The sequence below is a fragment of the Lissotriton vulgaris genome, chromosome 3_1, assembly GCF_964263255.1.
Source record: "Lissotriton vulgaris chromosome 3_1, aLisVul1.2, whole genome shotgun sequence".
In the NCBI taxonomy this organism is placed as follows: domain Eukaryota; kingdom Metazoa; phylum Chordata; class Amphibia; order Caudata; family Salamandridae; genus Lissotriton; species Lissotriton vulgaris.
Window position 1 is genome coordinate 1,698,110,264 of NC_141689.1, and position 20,997 is coordinate 1,698,131,260.

A 20,997-nucleotide genomic window follows, 5' to 3' on the forward strand; every position below is an offset into this window, starting at 1 on the left:
GCCTACCATAAAATTGTGAGAACTGATCCAGGATAAGTTCAAGTTCAAAATAAGACCTACCGTCTAATCCCTTGATGGCCTGGAATTCTGACCGTCATTTGTTGTTGTGCAAATTGATATGCTAATACCCGGCCGACTCTCCCCCATATTCATACTGAAGTTTCTTGTTCTTGGCAAATCTATCTGCAACATGTTCTTTTAATCTGCATCCAGCCCAAGATCACATTTCTATCAGTTGCCCAAACACTTGGCACTCACCATCACGCCTGTGTATAATTTTATGTAGATGCTCGTGCGGTCGAACATTTTGCCGTAAGGTTTAAGCTTCTTCAGTAACAGCACTATTTTGCTTAATCAGGTATTGAAGCATTGTACCATGCTTTCATAGCATCCCATACTGTTTTAGGGAGATTTGTTCCTTGATTAATGATAAAAAAAATCCCTAAGGAGGCCTGAGGTAGATTGTATATACTCCATATTATTTAGCAGATGGCAAGGGAAGGTGAATCTAGAACTATTGGGATTGTACCATCTCAAGTCCAATGAAAAGTGAAAGTAAATTGGGTTGTGATCTGAGACTACCCTTGAGGCAAACCATAATTTCCATATTGTACATCAGACCATGTTTAGAGAAAACCGCATCAATCCTTGAATACTGTTCGTGTGGGTGAGAATAATATGTGTAACCTGGGTCAAATTGATTGAGGGTCCACCAAGCACCACATAGGCGGTATAGTTTGATCAAATCAGTAAGAGAGGCCCTCATTCTAGGTTTGTGAGATGTAGCCCTACGATTAGTAGAGTCAATATATAGTTAATTATGTAGTTAAAATCAACCATAATGATCAGTTCACCTGCCCAATCCAATTTGAGTGAAAGTGCATCAAATATTTACGGGTCTTCGATATTTGGCCCATAGATGACACACAACACAAATTTACCAGAATGCAAAATCAATTGTACCAAAACCCATTTACCCGTATAATCAGCCGAAGTTTTTAAAATCTGACCCAGGATTTTTTAGAGGAAAGAACGTCCACTCTCGAATTGATGTAGTATGAGATACACAGGCAACAACATCATAGTCTAGCTGTTAAAGTAAGGCCCTATCCTTAAATGCCAGGTGGGATTCAGTCATAGCTACCAAATGAGGTTTATAATGTCTGATCTCTTCACGAACCAGTTGGCGCTTGGACCGTGCATTAATCTCTGATACATTCCAACTCATACATCGGATCTGGATCATGTTATCCATCAATAGGATATAAACAAAATCTGACTTCCCCTGTATTGCCAATCAAGTACAGATTTTGGATACCAGAAAAAAAAGCTTTGTATGAATCCTGAATAGATTATTAGAGGGGAGAGGAACCCCTTGCGTAGGTCAAGGGAAATAGGGTTTTAAACCAGAGAAAAGCTTGTTCCCTTGTGAACTATATGGAATAAGCTAAAACTTAGCCTTAAGACAAAAGGATAAAATCATGAACTAATGCAATCGAAAACATATAGTACAACAGAATTTTTATTTAAAGGAACAGGGATAAAAACAATTCACATTTATACAACATAAGGTTCCTACACAAGACAATAAAATGCTCACAATTAGTTAGAACAAGAGCCAAACCCTACAGGAAACATCCATGTAGCTCCTGTACGGCTACCATAATAGATTTTAAAGAGGGTTCCTGTACAGCTTCCTCCGTCCGTAACATAGCTTCTTTGGTTGCAAGCGAGTTTGTAGGTGCTCTAAAGCAAAGCACATTTTCATAGTAAATTTTGATAACTACAAAAGCTTATATTACACCCAGTAAATATGTCAGATTCAGTAGAGTTAAAGAATCGATTTACAAAGTATAGGTAATATAAATGTAAATTAATTAAATATATGTGTTACTTATATGAAAATAGTAAAATACAATGTTTCCATCACATTAACTCCTCAAATTAAACATATTGATTACATTTATAAATATTCATTTTCAAATAATAACAAGAAAAATGACTCACCCTCACTTACATTTTATTTTTATTAAATATTTAATCAACTTCATTAAACAAGCTTCACAATTAAAACACGTTTTACATTTTAATATATTTTAAATTATTAAATATTAAAAAACAAACAATTATAATAATTTTTTTATCTCTTAGGGCCCGATTCTTAAAGGTAAACTCTAGCTTTTGTGTAAATTTATATTTATTTCTAATTCACAAACTAATTTTCAAGACGTATCTTTTCGACTGTGGAGTCTTCACACTTGTGGAGAAGACTACGTACATAAGAAGATAGGCAGTCCTAAAGATACCACTCAAAAAATTGCTTTATGAATTGCTAAAAATAGTAAACTCACTCATAAGTGTAGGCTTACTATTGTGAATCAGGCCCTTAAAATTGTATACATATTTTTAAATCACAAACTTATTTCATTCATTCAACATTAATTCCCATGGAGAGGTATTTTAATTCTATGCCTCCGTTGATTTCTTCAAGAGTGTTATACTTACATTCATTGGCCACGTGTGGTGCTTCACCCACTCAAAGTCTGGGCCAGAGTAGATTTATGCCTTTTGGTTTACACCTTCAAAGCTGTAGTAACTTTAGAAGTGTATTTTGAGAGTTGAAATTATATAAGTCTTTTGCGGGTGTGTGTTATGTAGTATGTCCATCACACACCTCCCTAAATTTCTCTGAAACTGACACAATTAGTATTAATAATTCCACATTTTTCACCACTGCCTAGGTCCCTACCAAACTGATTACTAATTTGTATACCTAGGTGTGTGAATACATTTACCACGGTGGGGTTCTAACCATATAGATCCTTAACAAATCATGTCTCTCATGCAATAGCAACACACCCTGAAGAATATCATTAGTATTTTTATGAAAACTGCCTTTAGCATTATCTACTTTTTACCATCAGAATATAATCTCTCAAGTAATCCTACCTTGCGGGCAGTTTTGATATTGAAGGGTGATTCACATTTTTGCAGAAAACACGTATTTCTGCTTTTTTAATAATAAATTGTACTTTCTTGACGAAGCCTGTATTGGGGGATTTGAACTCTTGACAGGATGACATGAGGCAAAACTCAGTTTTATTAGCCACCTTAAAACCCCTACTATACTCAACATCCAAATCTGACAAAGAAAACAACTGTTCATTCACAGCAATAACTAATTAATGACTGATGATAAGGATAAGATTAGGGAGACAGGTTGACCCTGTGGGAATCCTTCATCCTAGACCAAGAAGCTGGTAGACAGTTGCCTTTCCTTTGAATGAAGCTGCTGTAGGCTAATTTGCATTAGTCTACCAGGAGCTCTTCAGCCAGTGCTTGGCGTTAATGAGATGTGAAGACTATGCCCAGAGCACAACAATGGCTGTCAGGATGGGCCGGTTGTGGGGCATCTGATATTTATCAGCTCTGGACGAGCAGCTAGGAAGGTTCCGGGAGCATAATTTGTCTTTGTACTCTCCAATGCAGCAGTTTTGCCGGAAATAGCAGCCTCCTGCCATTCTTTAAAGGTGTCTATGAATTTCAGGCAACTCCTGTGTATCAAACTGCAATATCCATGCTAATTTTTAATCAATATGTACCACTCAGAAGAGAAAATGACTACACTACACTCAATAAAAATGTAGTTATTTTCGGTGATTTTAATCATATCGTTTCCACATCTCTCAACACAATACTCACAGATGACGACAAACTTTATAGTGCATGGATTTGAGAAGCTAGCCTGGTATTTGATGTCCAATAAAGTAAGTGGGTACCTTGCACCAGTCCAGACAACACATATGGTTATTTAAGAGGTCTTAGACAACCTTAGAATGCTCTATAAGTGGTAGTTGTGCAGAGCAGCCTTCAGGCTTAGTTCAGAAGGAGTGGAAAGCAGCTTGTTTTATCAGAATGTAATCTTATAGTATAGGCTAAGTAAAAAAGAACCATAAAAATTATTTATAAAAATATGTATTTATTACACAGAAAATAGAGAAAAATACAAAGTGAACCCAGGGGGGACCAAACCGTATATAAAGAAAGTGGTGTAAGAACCACAACTTGGATAAAGACCAGATCGAGAGGATGTAGAAGTGCTGGGGAGCCAAGGTGAGTAGAGAGGAACCCCACGGAGAGTGTGTGCTGTGTGGGAACACAACTGCATGCTCCATACAACTCTAAGTGTAAGTTGCTGATTTTTAAAGATTAAGGACCCTTTCCAGTGGAGACTGAAGAAACCCTGTGGAAGACAAAAGGTTGGAGAACCACCCCACCTGTAGATACCCTAATACCCACGTTACCTACAACAGGAAAGCTGGGTGCATACATGTGAAGTGGTGTTGGACACCGCTGTAGAACCCAATGGAGGAATTCATGAAAGTGCCGCTGCTGGAAGAGGAAGAAGTGTACGGTGGAAACTGAATCTGGATTCAAGATCAAAGTACCTGCAAGCAAAGGGGACAGAGTCTATGTCACTCAAGAGTGACCAGGAGACTTGGAAGACAAATGCCCTACAATGTCGGGTTTTGCAGGATGGATGACGATGACCTTGACTCTGCAGCTGTGAGGACCAGGTGACACTGAGGAGGACCAGTAGCCATGCATGAGCTACCCCACAAAGGATGTCGAGTGCAGAGGGGTTGGTGTCCGGCAGGAGTACCAACAAGCCTTGGCAAATGCAAACCAATGCAGGAATTGAAGAAGGAGGAATGTCGGGACCAACAAAGTCCAGGGGACTCACCAAGAGCAGGGGAGCCAGGGCAGGCCCTGAGCAATCAGGAGAGCCCAAAGAATAAACAATGACCCTCAAGTGGACCCACAGGCCAGAGGCACTGGAGCCGCGAGAGGACCTCAAGCAGCTCACCAAAGATGGAAGCCATGATGCACACAATGCAGTGTGGGTGAAGATTCTGGTCACTGGAAGTGCTAAAGGTTAGGGCTACTTGAAGCCCAAAGAACTTCTTGGAAAAAGACTTCAAAAAGCTTTTGCAACTACAAGTTGATGTGAAGCACAGAGGTTTGGTAATTGCAACCCCCACATGGGATGTTGTCCTCAAACTTGTTGAGAGGGCAGGGCAGACCTCAGGAGCTGAGAAAAACCGCCACCGGTGTACAGAGCCTTTGGAGTCCAGAGGAGCTCAGAATCAACAGACTGGTCGACTTAGTTGCAGTTCCTTCACTCCAAGAGAGATTCCTTCAAGTGCCTTTGATGCTTCACAAGCCTTGAAAGGTTCATGTATGATGCACAGGCACAGATGATGCAGCAGACTGGAAGGGAGACAAATTCAGACCCAAACGAAGTCTAGTGAAGTCCAGGGTGCCCAGATGGTAAAAGGGTGTCTGATCTGAATCTTTTCCCACACAAATCTAGGGACCTTTCCCCAGGTAAGGCCTTAGGTACCCTAGGGAAAGGGTTGGGAAGATTCAGGGGACCCTCGCAGGGGAGGGTCTGGACAGGGGGGAGGTTACTCCCATGTCGTTTGTCCAGTTTTGTGCCAGAGTGGGAGTCAATGGCTCCCAGGACTGGTTTGAACTGGACTATGCACAGGGACACCAAATGTGCCCCTCACGCAGACTGAGTGGCAAGAGCACCAACCCCATTCCAATACACTAAATCCGTTCTGGGAGGTGGTCACACCTGCCTGTGGCAAGATACCTATTGTTCTGCCTTCCTCTGCTCAAGCTTGGCTCAGCAGCAGGAGGGAAGAATCATGTCTCCAGTGTGCAGCAATCATTTTGTGCTGTCCGGGTAAAGAAGGCTGGTACCAGAAACATTGAGAGCCTAACAGAGGACTCTTCCAGTGCATATCTTCCACACCATTTACGGTGTGGGTGTATGATTCCAAATGTTTGATACCACACATGATAGGATTCTTTTTAGCTGTTTTCTAGATGGTCACTGTGAAATTATGTGGTGCCCCTCTATATAGTATATGGCTGCTTCACTGAGAATGGAGTCTGTAGACAGTAGGGGTGTCCTGTTCATGCAGGGGCACCCTCTCACTTAGAGCTAAGCACCCTGCCTTCAGGATTGCAAAGGCCTGCGAGGGGGGAGGCTTTTAGGTTTTAAGTACAGTGACCCTAGATATTGGAAACCTATATCTTTAGTAAGTGGGGCTTACACAGGCTACAGTGGCAGGCCTGTCATTCCATTTCGAATGGTCTTTAAAGGGTGTTATAATATATGCTTCAGCCCATGGGAGACATCTGGGGTACTTATGCCCTGTGTACCTTATAACCATATACCAGGGACTTATAGGGGCACCCCAGTATCCAATCTGGGATGTACCTAAGTACTGAACACAACAAGTTTAGGGAGAAATGAGACTGGGGTCCTGATTAGCAGAATCCCAGTCAAATACAGCTTAGCACTTGGGAATAAGTGGGTAACCATAGAAGCAGTTCTTACTTTCCTACAATGAGTCATTCAAGAGAGCCAACTTTAGCCTGGCACAGGAAAAAAGAGAGACAAGATGGTAGTTGAGGGATTCATATTAGAAGGGTTGATGGGAATGATGTCACTCCCCTGATCCACAGAAGGAATAAGATTTCCTCTCCAAAAACGAAGTGATCCGCTATTACAGTTTGTTTTAATACATTGTAAATATTTGTTTGATCTGCTCGAAGCTGAGTGATCATAACATAATTGTACGCTATCAAAATTTCTAAAACAAAAGGGGGATTTGTGGCAACTCAAAAAGGGGCGATTGTTTGTGCAAAGTAATAGCAGGCGGGCACAAAGGGCCTGTCAATTACAGTGTACTTTATAGGCTAATGAGCTGAAAAGCACTTTTTGCCCATGAGGGTGCGATACTATAGCTGCAGCAATGTTTGAAGTTACACTGATGAGGTTGTTAGAACTTTTTAATTTTTCTTGAAAACCAGACGCCCAAAATCCTGGTAAATAATATGTGAAATATTCACCAGAAGAAGTTCACAGAAATGTTTGCTCACAATATTTATCTCCCTGTCCCTATAAACAAGCTATGGTAAAACTCCTCCAGAAAAAAAATAGGTCTATCAAAAATACATCACAGACAGGTCAAGGAGGCAAAGGCCAGGGCTTTATTGATGTAAACAGATAAAAAGCCAATATCATGAAAATTGCTGGCAAAGGATTTAGAGTGAAAACATAAAGATCATCAGTTGTGATCTTGGAACAGAGCTGGTTGCCCTAGTTTACATCACTTTATGCTTCTAATGATGTACCTCATTGGGTCAAAATAGACCAGGACATATTGCCTCAGCATGTAGTATATCCACATCCACTAGAAAGGTTGTTTCCTTCACATACATATAGGGAGGAGCTGAATGCCTAGGGTTCAGAAGGATTATCGAATGATCCACCTTCAAGGGGATTTTGTTGGCCCATTTATTAATGTCCATTATCATGCAAGGACTGTCCTCTGCTCTTCGACTGGTAGTGTCCTGTTTCCTTCGCATAAAATTGATTCCTGTGTAGACCTCAGGAATTATAGGCTTGTAATTCTATCAGATGCTACGGAAAATGTAATTGCTAATTTGATACTGGAACATCTACAAGAGAGTGTTGAAGAAGATAATCCATTATCCCTTTGAAAAGTGTGGTTTTCTTTCAGGACCTGGCACTGTCACAGCAGTTCAGAGGAAGCTAGAGAAATATGTTTTCATGAAACACCAGCTGGTTTACTCTGCTTTCATTGACTTCTCATCAGTGTTTTACAGAGTTGATAGGCTGACCTTGTGGCGTAAACTGGCTGTCCTCCACATTCCTGCCTGCCCTCTTAAAGTGCTTGTTGCATTCCACAAGAATTGGACTACTTTGCTGATGGGTACAGATAAGCGATGGCAAATAATGTGGTAATTGGATAAAAGCAAGGCTGTTAATTGGCACCCTACTCTTCTCCTGATATCTCCAAGGATTCTTCTAGGCATTGGAAAGTTTCAACTGGTTCTGGGGTTCATTTACCAACACACACTAATACGCACGTCAGATGTTCTGACCACAAAAGGTCTGCAGCATGAGTTAAATACCCTACAACATTTTGCTGATCCTCACTGTGTGAAAGTGATCAATCCAAGAGTAAAGTATTAGTTTTCAGGAGGTGCCAAAAACAATCACTTTCCTTAGTGCCTGGAAGTGGAATAATTTGAAAAAAAGGCCTTTAAGTGTACTTTGGTGTAGTATTGGCATAAAGATTGGCATCTGTCTTTATAAACAACATGTTCCACTTAAAGTTTATTATTTTTTTATTTTATTTATTGCATTTGTATATAGCGCGGACTTTACCTGAAGGTGTCAGAGCACTGTACAATAGAACCAGTTACGTTACATGAGAGAAATGTTACAAAAATGGAAACAAACAAAATAGCGGGCCTTAGAATCCAAACAACTCAGGCAAAAAGGAACACAATATCAAACACAGCAAGCGCAGAATGTACAAACAAAAATATAAATATTTATGACAAATTTACAATGACTAAAGAATTTCCTGGCGGGGTCTGAGAAGGAAGGAATTAGTTCTAAAAGTGTCTTTGGGATCAAAGAGATTTGAGGTCCGATTTGAAAATCTTGATGGAGGATGATGGCACGGAGCAAAGGAGAAAGCGAGTTCCAGATTTTAACCGCATTACCTGAGAACGATTGAGCCATCAATGTTTCCCTTTTGAAGGAGGGGGGCTCAAGCAGGAACTTTTACGCATTCCGAGAAGGTCTTGAGCCTCCAGACAACTTCAGTTTATTCGCCAGATAGCTAGGGGAGGAAGAGTGCAAAGCTTTGTGGGTGATGTACGCCGTTTTGTAAATAGCTCTAGCCTCGATGGGAAGCCATTGGAGAGAAGACAGGATAGGAGTGATGTGGTCACTTGGACCCTGAAATAAAGCGAGCTGCTGAATGGAGGTCGGATTTGAGGGGTAAGAGGTGAGATTTGGGAAGGCCAGTCAGAAGAGAATTACAATAATCTAGTCTAGTGAAAACTAGCGATTCGACCAAGGTATTTAGGTCATTCTCCTGGAAGAACCGACGAATCCCCCATAAAAGGCACAGCTGATAACGTGTGCTCTTGGCAATGGAGTTGATGTGTGAGATTAGGTTGAGTCTTTTGTCAAGTATGACACCTAGGGGTTTAGCGCAATCAACAATGACAGGTTTACTGGTGAGTAAATTCAACTGATCCATCCAGGATTGAACAGGAGGTGGGGTGATAGAGCTAGATATGAGGAGGAATTCAATTTTCGAGGGATTGAGAATGAGTTAGTGAACTAACATCCAGTTGTGAATAGAGTTGAGAGTAGAGTTGATTTGAGTAGTGAGAGATCTTGAGAGGAAGACACCTTGAGGGAGATTTGGGTGTCATCGGCATAGAGATGGTAGAGGATTCCAGATTTGCTTAGGAATTTCCCTAGTGGTTCCAGATAGAGATTCAATAGAGTGGGAGCAAGGATAGAATCTTGAGGGACGCCTCAACCAACCACCAGTGGAGACGAGAGACTGGTCGCAATCTTGATAATTTGGGATCTGTCCGAGAGGAATGAGGCAAACCATTTGAGTACTGTGCCTTCCACGCCCATTCTCTGTTGAAGAGTGTTAAGGAGGGTGTTGTGATTAACAGTGTCAAAGGCTGCAGAGAGGTCAAGAAGAATCAGAAGACACGATTCCCCCCAATCGAGTATATGCAGTGCATCATCGATCACTCGCAGCAGGGCTGTTTCAGTGCTGCAATTTTTAATAAAGCCAGACTGGAACATGTCAAGGAGATTATTGTCCATAATGGTTTGGAAAGTTGTTTCGCAACGCATTTTTTTGTGATCTTTGAATTTAAAGGGAGATTGGTGATGGGGCGGAAGCTATTGAGGTTGTTCGCATCTGCAGAGGGTTATTTTAGAATGGGGGTAACCTGTCCTGTTTTGAGGACAACTGGGAGGGAATCTTGACTGAAGAAGAGATTAACTAGCCTGGCCCAATAGGAGAGAGTGTTGGTATGGAAAAGAATGGCGATGACACTGGGTGTGGGGTCAGAAGAATGTTTAGAGCGTTTGGTTTTGAGGATGCATTTGAGGAGATCATCTTCCGAGATGGCGTCAAAGTTCTGCCAAGTGACTAAGGATTTTCGCTCCTCAATGGGGGTGGGTGACCTGTTCCACCAGTGATTTTACCTTTTGATCAAAGAATATAGCGAACTCAGTTGCTTTCTTCGAAGCATCCTCAGGTTTGATGGTTTGGGGAGAACAATTTTGGTTTTTGATGAGGTTGAAAAGTTTTTTGGGTCTGTTTTTAGCTGAATTGAGGAGGGATCTGAAATTTGATGTTTTTTCCTGGAAAAAATGCTTTTGGTATTTGGATCTTGCTGAATGTAGAAGAGAGAGGTTGGAGGTGGATGGAGATTGTCTCCAATGTTTCTACAAGATTCTAAGATTTTAACTTTCGTTATAGAGAGCTTTATTGAACCATGGAGCTGAGAGGGTGGGTCTTTTCCTTTTGCATAGGAGTGGAACAACCTTGTTGATTTTGACTGCATGGATTGAGAGGGAATGGGGAGTAAGATCATTGACATCCGTATTAGGGTCTAGCCTAGGAAGTGAAAGCATAGCAGAATCAAATAGAGTCCCAAGATCAATGTTTTTTGTGTTGCAGAACCAAGTAGAGGCTCTTTTAGGTTGGCCGAGAGTTATAATGTGCGAGAGGTGAAAATTGAAGGGAATGAGGAAATGGTCTGACCAGTCTACATGGATGGGGGAGCAATGGTAAGCTGGTCTGATTTAAAAATAACAAGGTCCATAATTGTGCCTTTGGCATGTGTAATTTCCGTGCAGTGTTTTGAAGGGAGTTTCTGAAGATAGAATAGTCAGTAGGTATCAAAAGATCAAATGAAGTGTGAGAGGAGTCATTAAACCAGGTCTCAGTAAGAAAGAGCATGTTGAGATTGTAGTGGGTGATAGTGTCAGATTTTTCCAGTTTGTGTTTGGTTGCAGATCTGCAGTTATGGAGCATACAATGAAGCTCTGATGCAACTGTTTTGGTGATGTGAGTTTCTTGACTGTGTTGTAAATCAACGGAGATTAAGTTCAGCATTAGCAGAAGACATGTTTCGTTTAACCATTATCGTAACAAATGTACCGACTCCATCTTGAATTTGTAGCATCCATTTTGTATGCCATACATCGCCATGTGCTCGCCATGCGTTTGGTCCTACCTCCTTGTTCATTGCGCCTTGAGTCTGCCCGGCAATAGGCTATTTTTAGCAGTCTCTGCTTCCAACATGCCCAGACATGCGCAGTAGGTTCAGTGACTGTTACTTAATTGGTTCCAGACAGGAATGTGATCGGAGACTGTTAGCTCCACCCATCTATCGATTGTGCCTTCTAAAATGTCCTTGTATGGTCATAAATCTGCTCTTGTCTTTTGAACCGCCTTTTCTTCAGCCCCCTTATTTTGTATAAAAGGGGCCATGTGCTTCAGTTCTTTGTACTACTCGATACAATACTGAAGAGTGTTGTGTGGACTGTAGTACCACCTTTAAAGGTTTAATAAACTTTGTTTTTGAATTTCCAGTTTCATTGCCAACTTCTTCCTAAGGTCCGAGGACTCTGTGCAGAGAAGTGCTCATCCCTCCTCTCTCCTATTCTATCTTCAGAAACTCCTTTCAAATCAAAGCCTTTCCCACCATCCTCTTTCGCACTTGACATTAGAAAATGTGTGTTTAAAAGTACAAAGGCCTGATCGCATATAAGTATGAGAAGAGGACTATTTGTGATTTCTTATGTTAGCCAAAAGATGAAGGCCTGAAACGTATTTTCCTTGGGAAGGCTCTTTTCTTTAGTTAAAAACAGACAGTGAAACTTGTGTACGTGCAAGTTCGAGTTGTTTCCAAGTTTCCAGTTGCAGGTTCGTTAGGCAGAATAACCCTTTTTGTTTAGGAATAAGGATGGGAGGAATAGGCACTGAGGGAGTCAACAGGAATGTAGATATTATGTTTAAGCCAAAGTGGTGTCTGGAACTCAAGGTCGACTCAACGGTTCTTGGATGAAGTCAGAGTTTCGATGGATAAATCCAGAAGAAAGACCCGCCTGAAGGAGTGTGCAAAAGGCGTGCCCTACTGTTTTGGAATATTGTATTAGGGACAGTACCCCGAGAATGGAGCAGAAGAGAGCTAGGAGGGAAGCGAGAAGGAGCATCTTAGAACAAGCTCTGTAGCTATGGCTACTTTCCTTTGCAAAGTGAGTGTACTTCTGAGGAAGTCTTCACTACTCACACCTTTTCCTCTTGCCTGGGAATAATGCTAAGTAGGGATGCCACTTTAGTGTTAGAGTAGGGATAGACTAATAATATTTCTTTATTTTAGGTCAATGCATTCATCTTTTCGAGCAGGGACTGTCATTGTCAGCCTCATGCTTTTGGAGATCACCCTGATCATTATATTGTGTCGCTTGAGGATCCTGTGTAGGATTATGTTTGTATTAGTGCCCATTTATCTTCTTAACCTCTTGCTAAGGTGCATGTATATCCAATTGTTTTTGGCTTTGTAATAAATCTTTAAGCTTATTTCTGTAGTCAGTAGTTTCTTGAAGCAGATTGATTTGGTCAATGTTAAATTACCAGTGGAAAGAGTTTCTCCCCCTTACACTTCTTAGCAGACAAGAAAGGTTCGAAGAAAGAGGATTCAAGGATTGGTAAGATAAAGTTAAAAATTCAGATAAGATTCTGGTGTCATCAGGTGTATTTGTGAATGATAGACTGCCCAAATCCAACATAGCAAAAAAAAGGGTGCTACATTGAGAGTGTGGTTTTAATACTGTCATGGTGTGACACACAATACCTTGCAAGCCATGAGTTACTACTTTAAAAGCAAAGGGATAGAATAAATAGAAGGTTAAATCACCTGACTGTGACTATTTAACATGTCAAATCTCAGTGGGGGCTGCTACTTACCGACGGCGTGAGGCAGGTCACAGTGGGGAAGAGGGTTCTGAGGGAGTGAATAAAAACTAACAATACGAACACTTACCTATATACCGCTGCCACTAGTTGGTCCTCTTTGCCCTCTTCCAGGTCTCCAGGGAAGGGGGCAGGAACAGAAAGCAAACAGGCTTTCAAACTCCCCTAGCCCATAACGATGCTACTGATAGCATTGTTGTGATTGGTCTGAGCACGGCGGGTCGGCGCTCAGAGTGGAAGCCTGGGCATGTTCTCCACCCAGGTTGTAGTGCAATGTAATGGTATTTGTCTGACACAGGCCATCCCCGGCCTACTCCTAACCAGCTGTGCAATGACGGAAAAATAAAATGAGAAAAACAATGAGTTATTATCATTTTATTTTTCTTTTTTCCCCTGCTCGCAGAGCAGTGGGGAGACACTCATCCCACTTAGCGGAGGAGCTGCCCCCCTACTATCGAAATTATTATGCTGCAGCAGAATGCAATTATCACTGAATTTGCATCATCTCACCTGCCAGTTAGTACTGTACAATAAATGTATTATATTCCATGCTGACTGTGCACTTTACAGCCTTTATTTTTTTCTTTTTATACAAAAACGCATGTTATATTTGCTGACTCATTGAGTAATATGGAAAACATGTTTAGAAACACTGAATCAGCCAATCTGACACTTGCAAGAAGGTTGATGCATGCGGTTTGATGTGCACTCTTTTCTTTCGCATTGTGTAATCAAATGCATTGAGTCATGCATTGATCTGAGCAGAAGATAATGTAAATGTGCATGCTTTGGAAATGTAAGTAGAAATTTAACAGCACCATATATAATTTGCAGCAAGTGCTGACATGCTGCCTCTTCTAGTATAGTGTTTTCTCTGAGCTTTATAATATTGAATTATAACGTTTTCATATTCGTTTCTATATTCATAAAATATGTGTAGTGTGAGTGAAGCAGCCCAATGTCATGCTAAGATTGCAAAGCAGAGCGTTTTGTATTATTAGAAACAGACAACCCACTCACTCATTTTGTCATTTTTGTAATGAAAGTGTTAACGTTTTTTTAACATGCATTTTGAAGGACATATTATTTTTGAATACTAACGATTATAATAAATATAGTAATAACTGATGATTTAATAATGTTGCTAAAATGTTATGGAGACACCTATGTTAATAAAATTGATGTTGTTTTGGTGTTTTCTATGTCATGCTCATGCTCATTACCCCCCTAATCAGCACCCACCCCCTCCCCCCTCAGCGTGTCTTCTCTCCTATCAGTTTTCATGGAGAACAGGACACTGTGATGCAATAGGTTATTTTCATTAAAAAGCATATATTGTGAATTACAATTTACTCGAATTGCTAAAGTAACCTTCTGAAGGATACTTCCACTCGAAAATCTGATGCAGGCTTGCTAACACGCTGGTGTATGAGTCCTTGTTTGAAAATGTTGCAAATTGTGTTGTACATCTTTGTACGGCACGGTTGCTGTGGGAAATAATGGAAGATTTCGTCTACCTTAGAAATGGGTTATTGTAATAATTACTTTTGTGATGATCTCCATGCTGATTTGCTCAATGTGTGTCATCACTAATTATGCCATGCTCAATTTGCATATTAGCTATTCATAAAATGTGTATAAAACCCCTTGGTTTTGGGGTTGTGCCAGAGACTTTTCCTTTTCCCTTGGAGATGCTGTCAGTGTTCTTTGTAAATTTGACAGTTAAAGTTCATAGAGCATTTGCGTTTTCCCTTTAAGGATGCTGCACATTTTATTTATGATTTGTATTCCTTTTTGGACTATGTACTCTATATTTGAACCTTTATGGCATATATTTAGCATAACTCTGGATTGCCCAATTGGAGATTCTTGTAATAAAATGCTTTAACTTTTTATCTGGAACTCAGTTATTGAGTGGTCCCATTCACTTTTTTATTACTCTCCTAAGTAGTTTTGTGGGCCTATTGTCAAGAAGATGGTGACTCTTATCACAAGTTCAAGGGTGCAGGAACTGAGCTTTGGAAGGTAAATATTTGGGTGATCAAAATATTGGGGTGCGCTAAAATATCGGGGATTGCCTACCACAAAAGCATGCTGAAGACGTTTTCCTATCCATATTTTATAAACTACTTAAATATTGTGATAGTTCTCCTAAATATGAGTTATGATTGAAATAAATGTTCTTTATGGACAGAAATGAATAATTTAGAATGGAAATGTGGAATTTTTTAAAATCCAGTTTGATATCAGATGAAAATAGCCTTTAACCAATAATCTCCTCCTGTTAAGCCACCCCTGACACTTGCTGACCAGCATTTATGCTACATTGCGTCTCTCAGGAAACAGGTCGACGTTAAACATTAAAACTATACCTTTTGATGTGGTATGATTTAGATTTATCAATCAATCAGGAGTTTGTTAAAGCGCGACTACTCACCCGTAAGGGTCTCAAGGCACTAGGGGTGGGGGGGTGCAGGTTCCATTCCATCAAGGAGGGGGTCTGTCGAAGAGCCAGGTTTTGAGGTTTCTTGCGAAGATGGGGAGCGATGTTGTCTGTCTGAGGTGGAGCGGAAGGGCGTTCCATGCTTTGGCCGCGAGGAAGGAGAAGGAGCGGCCTCCCGATCTGGTCTTTCTGGTGCGGGGGACCACGGCGTAGGAAAGCTGGGCTGATCATAGGGTCCTTTGGGGTGCGTGGAATTTGAGTCAGCTGTTAGATTTATTGATAATTATTGATAGGTGAGCTGAGTTCCTAGAAGACAGGAAAATAGCAATGGCCGATTCATGTGACACTACCTCTGTCAGGTAGATAGTAGTTAAATAGCTGCAGATTGTCTCTAAATTTTAAACAAATTGTACAAGGCACATGAAAATCCATAGACAACTCAGACATGACCCAGAAAGAAAGCAATAAGTGTTCAAGTGATCACTGCTATTTCTTCTATATAAAACATTGAAAAGTGTATAGGATTTTTGGACATGGCCCTCTCTGCAGGGTCACCCCAATACTTTGTGCCTTCTCACCTCCTGTTTTTCTGACTTTGTTTAGATTGGCCTTAGGTCTGTGCACATCACCCCTGCTAACCAGAGCTAAAGTGCTTGTGCTCACTCACTAAAACATGATAACAATGGCTTACACCCATTTGGCTAATTTAATTTACTCATAGGTCCCTAGCAAAGTGGTACTACTTGTATTTGGGGCCTGTAAAATAATTACTATTAGTGTGCCTGAGGCACTTATTGTGCCACCCACTTAAGTTTCCTTTTCAAACATGTTTCGGGTCTGTCACTGCAGCCTAATGCAGTTTTAAACTGCCAGTTTGTCTTGGGAAAATAACCCTCTTTCTAGGCCTAAAACTCCCTTTTTAATACATATAAGTCACCCCTAAGGTAGGCCCTAAACAACTCAAAGGTAGGGTGTATTGTAATTAAACATTTGGACATGTGCTTTTAAGATTTATGTGTCCTGGTAGTGAAAAACTCACAAATTCATTGTTGCCTACTTGGAGGCCTACCTCTCTCATAGGCTAACATAGGGTTACCTTATTACATTTAATAGGTGTTCACTTTTATTTAGTGTCTAGGGAATTGTCAGATAAAATCCTCTTCAACTGTAAATTTGCATTTTAAGTCACAATTCTGGAACTGCCAGTATTAGTTGGCACTTTCTTATCCTTGCCATTGGGTGCCTGCAGCTGGTTTCCCAGGTCAGGTGACTAGGTGTTGTGCATTCCTCTCACATAGTCACATAGTAGAGAGACTAGGTGTTGCCAGTATGGTTCATCCAATGCAGCATAGGGGGGCATACCTGGCATAGCCCTACTGGTACTTCAAAAACACTGCATCACAAACAACTTTGCACTAGCCTACTGTGACTGTAGACAGACTGGAACCAGGGCTGGGAGGCAGGAAGTTCCAGGCACCTCTGCATGGAGAAACTCCAGATGTATCTTCCACTTCAAAGTGGGCTCAAAGTATAAAAATTAGGCCTGGGTTGTGAACTCCGCTCCGTTAGTGGAGTTTGCAGAGTGCAAGAAAACCCTGCTTCGCGTAATGCAGCAGAGTTTTTTCCCCACTCGCGCACGTGAACAGTAAGTTCGCGAGCACGAGTTGCAGCTCGGGTAGAACTTTTACCCGAGCTGCAGAAAGACCAGCGTGAACAGCAGTTCGCACAACACTCTGCCAATTGTGGAACTTGACAGATTTTGTTTTTAACTATGCCCAGGCTTGATAAACAAATTAGGGTTCTCTGACCCACTCTTCAGTTTAATTCTGGACCTGCTGAAAAACTCTCAGAGGACTGCTCTGCTGTTTGTGGCTACTTCTGAGGACTGCTCTGCTGTACCCAGTTGACTGCCCTGCAACCTTAAGCATGTCCCATGCAATCAGAGTAATGCCTTGTTGCTTGAGACGTACTTTCCTGCATGATCCTAAATCTCCCATAGTGACTACAAGGGCTAGTTGTCTGGCCTCTTGATCAGAGCCTCAGGGACAGAAGAATCTCCAACCATCTGGAACCTGTACCTGAACCCAGCCTGAATGAGTCCTGACCATCCGAGTGGTGCCCCACCAGCCATGGACCATCTGAGGTGGTGCTAAATGTGCACAGATAGCCCACAACCAAAATTTGGGACTTAAATATATTCCTGCCCAAAAATTCTCTGAGAACTGAGAGGAAACCGTGACCTATCCACCCAATGTGCATCATCAGTTGACCTGAGTTTGAGGCATTTGTCACTATGTTTTTTCTCCACAGCAGTAACTCCTATTCAGTAGTTCCTCACAGAAGACGTATCCAGCCTTGAGGAGTCCTCATTAGCTACAGCCTGCAGCATCGTCCCACTGAAACAGACATAGGGGCCGATTCAACATCATTTGGGAACTGGAACCGAACGACATACTGTCATCGGTTCCAGCCCAGCAAGTAGCTGTAGGCAAGTAGGATGCAACAGAACCCTGTTCGGCCGCAATCCCATACTTTTTAATGAGAGCATGCCTTCCAAAGAGCTCCAAACAACCATCTGTTGGGTTTCAGCCTGCCATGTAATTGGGCCCATAGCCTGAATGTAGAAATCTTCACAGTGATTTCGTCCAGTAGGTCCCTGAAGATGATGCCTCCTCCTCAGACACTGCCAGCTGCCTTGCCCTGCTGATCTTTACCTTCTCACATATTTTCTTAAAAATTCCTTCTATGTCTGAAGGTAAGCAGAGACCAAGCCCAATCTGCTTCCTGTATACAACCTGTGCGCCATCTGGGACAATTAGACCTTTTGACTTTGGCTGGGTCTTGCACGACTGGATGTCAACAGTTGACACAGAGATCTTTTAGGAGCTAGCTTACACTTCAAACTTAAAAAATGCATGGCTCCGGTTCGGCTGATAATATGCTCAAATAATTGATTACATTTCACTCTGTTTTTCTAATTTTCTTATGTTGTACCTTCACATTATTATTTTTTGTGCGCTGCATAAATACTTTGCACATTGCATCTAAGTTAAGCCTGACTACTCTTGTCCTAAGCTACCAGAGGGTTAAGCACGGGATAATTTAGTCACTTTTGTTGTTCACCCTGACAAGAATTGTGACTTTTGATTGAGTAGAGTTTCACCCCCTCAACAAAAATTATGTTTCTCACAAAGACACAGAAAAATCTATCAGTTTACAAAAACATTGTCAGAATTAAAGCATTTAAAAAAATGTAACCCTCAACTTAATATTGGCAACACTCAAATGACTTAGTAACCTCAATACTTGTCACAGTATAAATAGTAAGTATACCATCAACAAATGTATGAAGCTGAATGCATAGAGGGGGAAAAAGTGAAAGGTAGCGTTATTGGACCATCTTCCCGCATTATACAAACCTTTAAAACCTTGAAATCAGTACAGAAAGTCGTAGATTCCGGTTTATTGAGTTCAGGCTAATGCTGATAGAGGCTTTTGGTGATGGATCAAGCCCTGATCTTTGGACTGGGTAGGAGTGTTCTGCTTAATTCAGATACTCTGTCCATCACCACCCCCTTTCCTGAATTGATAGAGGCTTTTGGATCACTCTACTTGTCTATCCATTTAGGCTTTCTGATCCCACATTACATCCATTCAACTCCCTTATCACAAAAAGGCAATTCTCCTGAAACTCATATACATATTCAGATTAAGGTTTGCATCTATATTTAATGGCATTAAGTGTATTTATAGTGTTTCTATTACAACCACAATTGTCGCCTGATAACATTCTAGAGGTATTTGTTATGACAAACGCATTGGCAAATGCAGTACTCACACATGCTGATACAGGCATGCACAAATGCAGACAAATTGCAGCTGCCTCCCTGCAGCTTTGCTCTTATTTCGCAAAACGAATTCATTTTATTTATTTATTTATTTATGTACTTACCTCATTCAGCCGTATGCCGTAGTTTACAACCCCCCACCCTGCCCCTCCCCGCCCCACCCCACCCTACCTCCCTGAAGCACTTCCTCCAAGAGCCGCTACTGGTCACAAATGAGGTTCACTTAAAATGATACCATCCGGCACAATTCCATAAAATTATTATGTTTTAAGTGAAACAGGGAAATACCCCCGGGTTGAAGAAACTGATGAGTTAAATATCTGAACTTCTATTAGACTGATTTACCTGTATGTGGAGCAGTGCAAACTGTGGTTCTCTTCGGAGGTGCTATTCTTATGTTTTGAAAGAGATGGCTGCTAACTACTCAGATATGTACTGAACTATAATCTTCGAACGTCATGCAGTAATGACCATGGTATGCAAGGGTATTTTTTTTTTTGATCTCCTGGGCCACTCTTTCTGCCAATAACATCACAGTGACTTAAAACACAAGCCCTATTGGTACCAACTCCTATTATCTAAGGAGGATTCGTTGTTATCCTGCTAGGGAGCTAACCCGACTGCATGCTGTGCCAATTGCATTACCGGTGAATCTGTGTGCTTAGGTGCTCTGATCGTAGAATTGTGCCTTTGAAAGTTAACAGGCTTTCTTTTTGTTATTTCCTTGCAGATGCTCTGTTTTCACAAGTGTTGTATGCAAAGAGCAAAGTGTGAACTTTGCTTTGCTATTTCGTTATTCTTCCCTGTCCTCAACACCTCAGATTTTCGCTGGAACTGGCTCTCTGGTGTCTGGAAAAAACAAATCATTACACTTTAACAGACTCTGAGTAACTTATTGTTGAAATGAGGGTCTCTAGTTGGTGATAATTTGCACATTTGTCCAAATAGAGACCCTTCCTCTAGTCAAGATAAGGGGGATACACATCCAAAATAATCCCTGCTCAGGGGCAATGTAAGCATTTCCACATAACAGACAGTAATACAGTGAAAACGCTACAAAAGTGCACCACAACAGATTTAGAAAAGTAACCAATATTTACCGGTGTAAACAAGACAAAAATGATTTTAAAAAAGTCCAACACACAATAATTCAAATTTGTACTCTGCAAGAATAACCTTTAAAATGCAGTTCCTTGAAGTCTGTAGCCCCATCCGGTGCTAACACGGTGCTGAAACGAAACCTAATCCAACCGGGTCTGTTGGTGCGGACCAGCATCGGTGTCAGAAGACGTGTAAACAGTCCATTTGCAGACCACAGCAGTGAAGTTAGCTGGCCATGGTGTCGTCCGTAAGACAAAGGTGGCGGAGTGAAGCGAGGGAGCACGGGGTGCGGTGTCCACAGGTCGCAGTGCAAGCAATGGCTCAGTGCCGGCGGCGGTTGTTGTCATTAGTGAAACCAGGGTTGTGGTGCGAAGTGGGCAGTGGCTTCTGGTCTGCAGTGCCTTCTGGTCACTCAACCACCGGCGACCTTGGTGACTGAGACATACAGTCCCAGAGGTGGTACCCAGAAGTAAGTGAAGTCTTTGCTGTCCCTGAGACTTCACGTATAGGAGGCAAGATAATTTCTCAAACCCTTGGAGCTACTCAGTAACAAGTGTAGAAAAGTTCAGTTCAGTCCTTTTACTGTCTAATGCAGAAGCAGCACTAAATAACATGAAAAGGGCGTCCCCCCATATATAGAAATGAAGGACAAAAGTTCCTAAATATAGAAAATTACACCCACAGAATA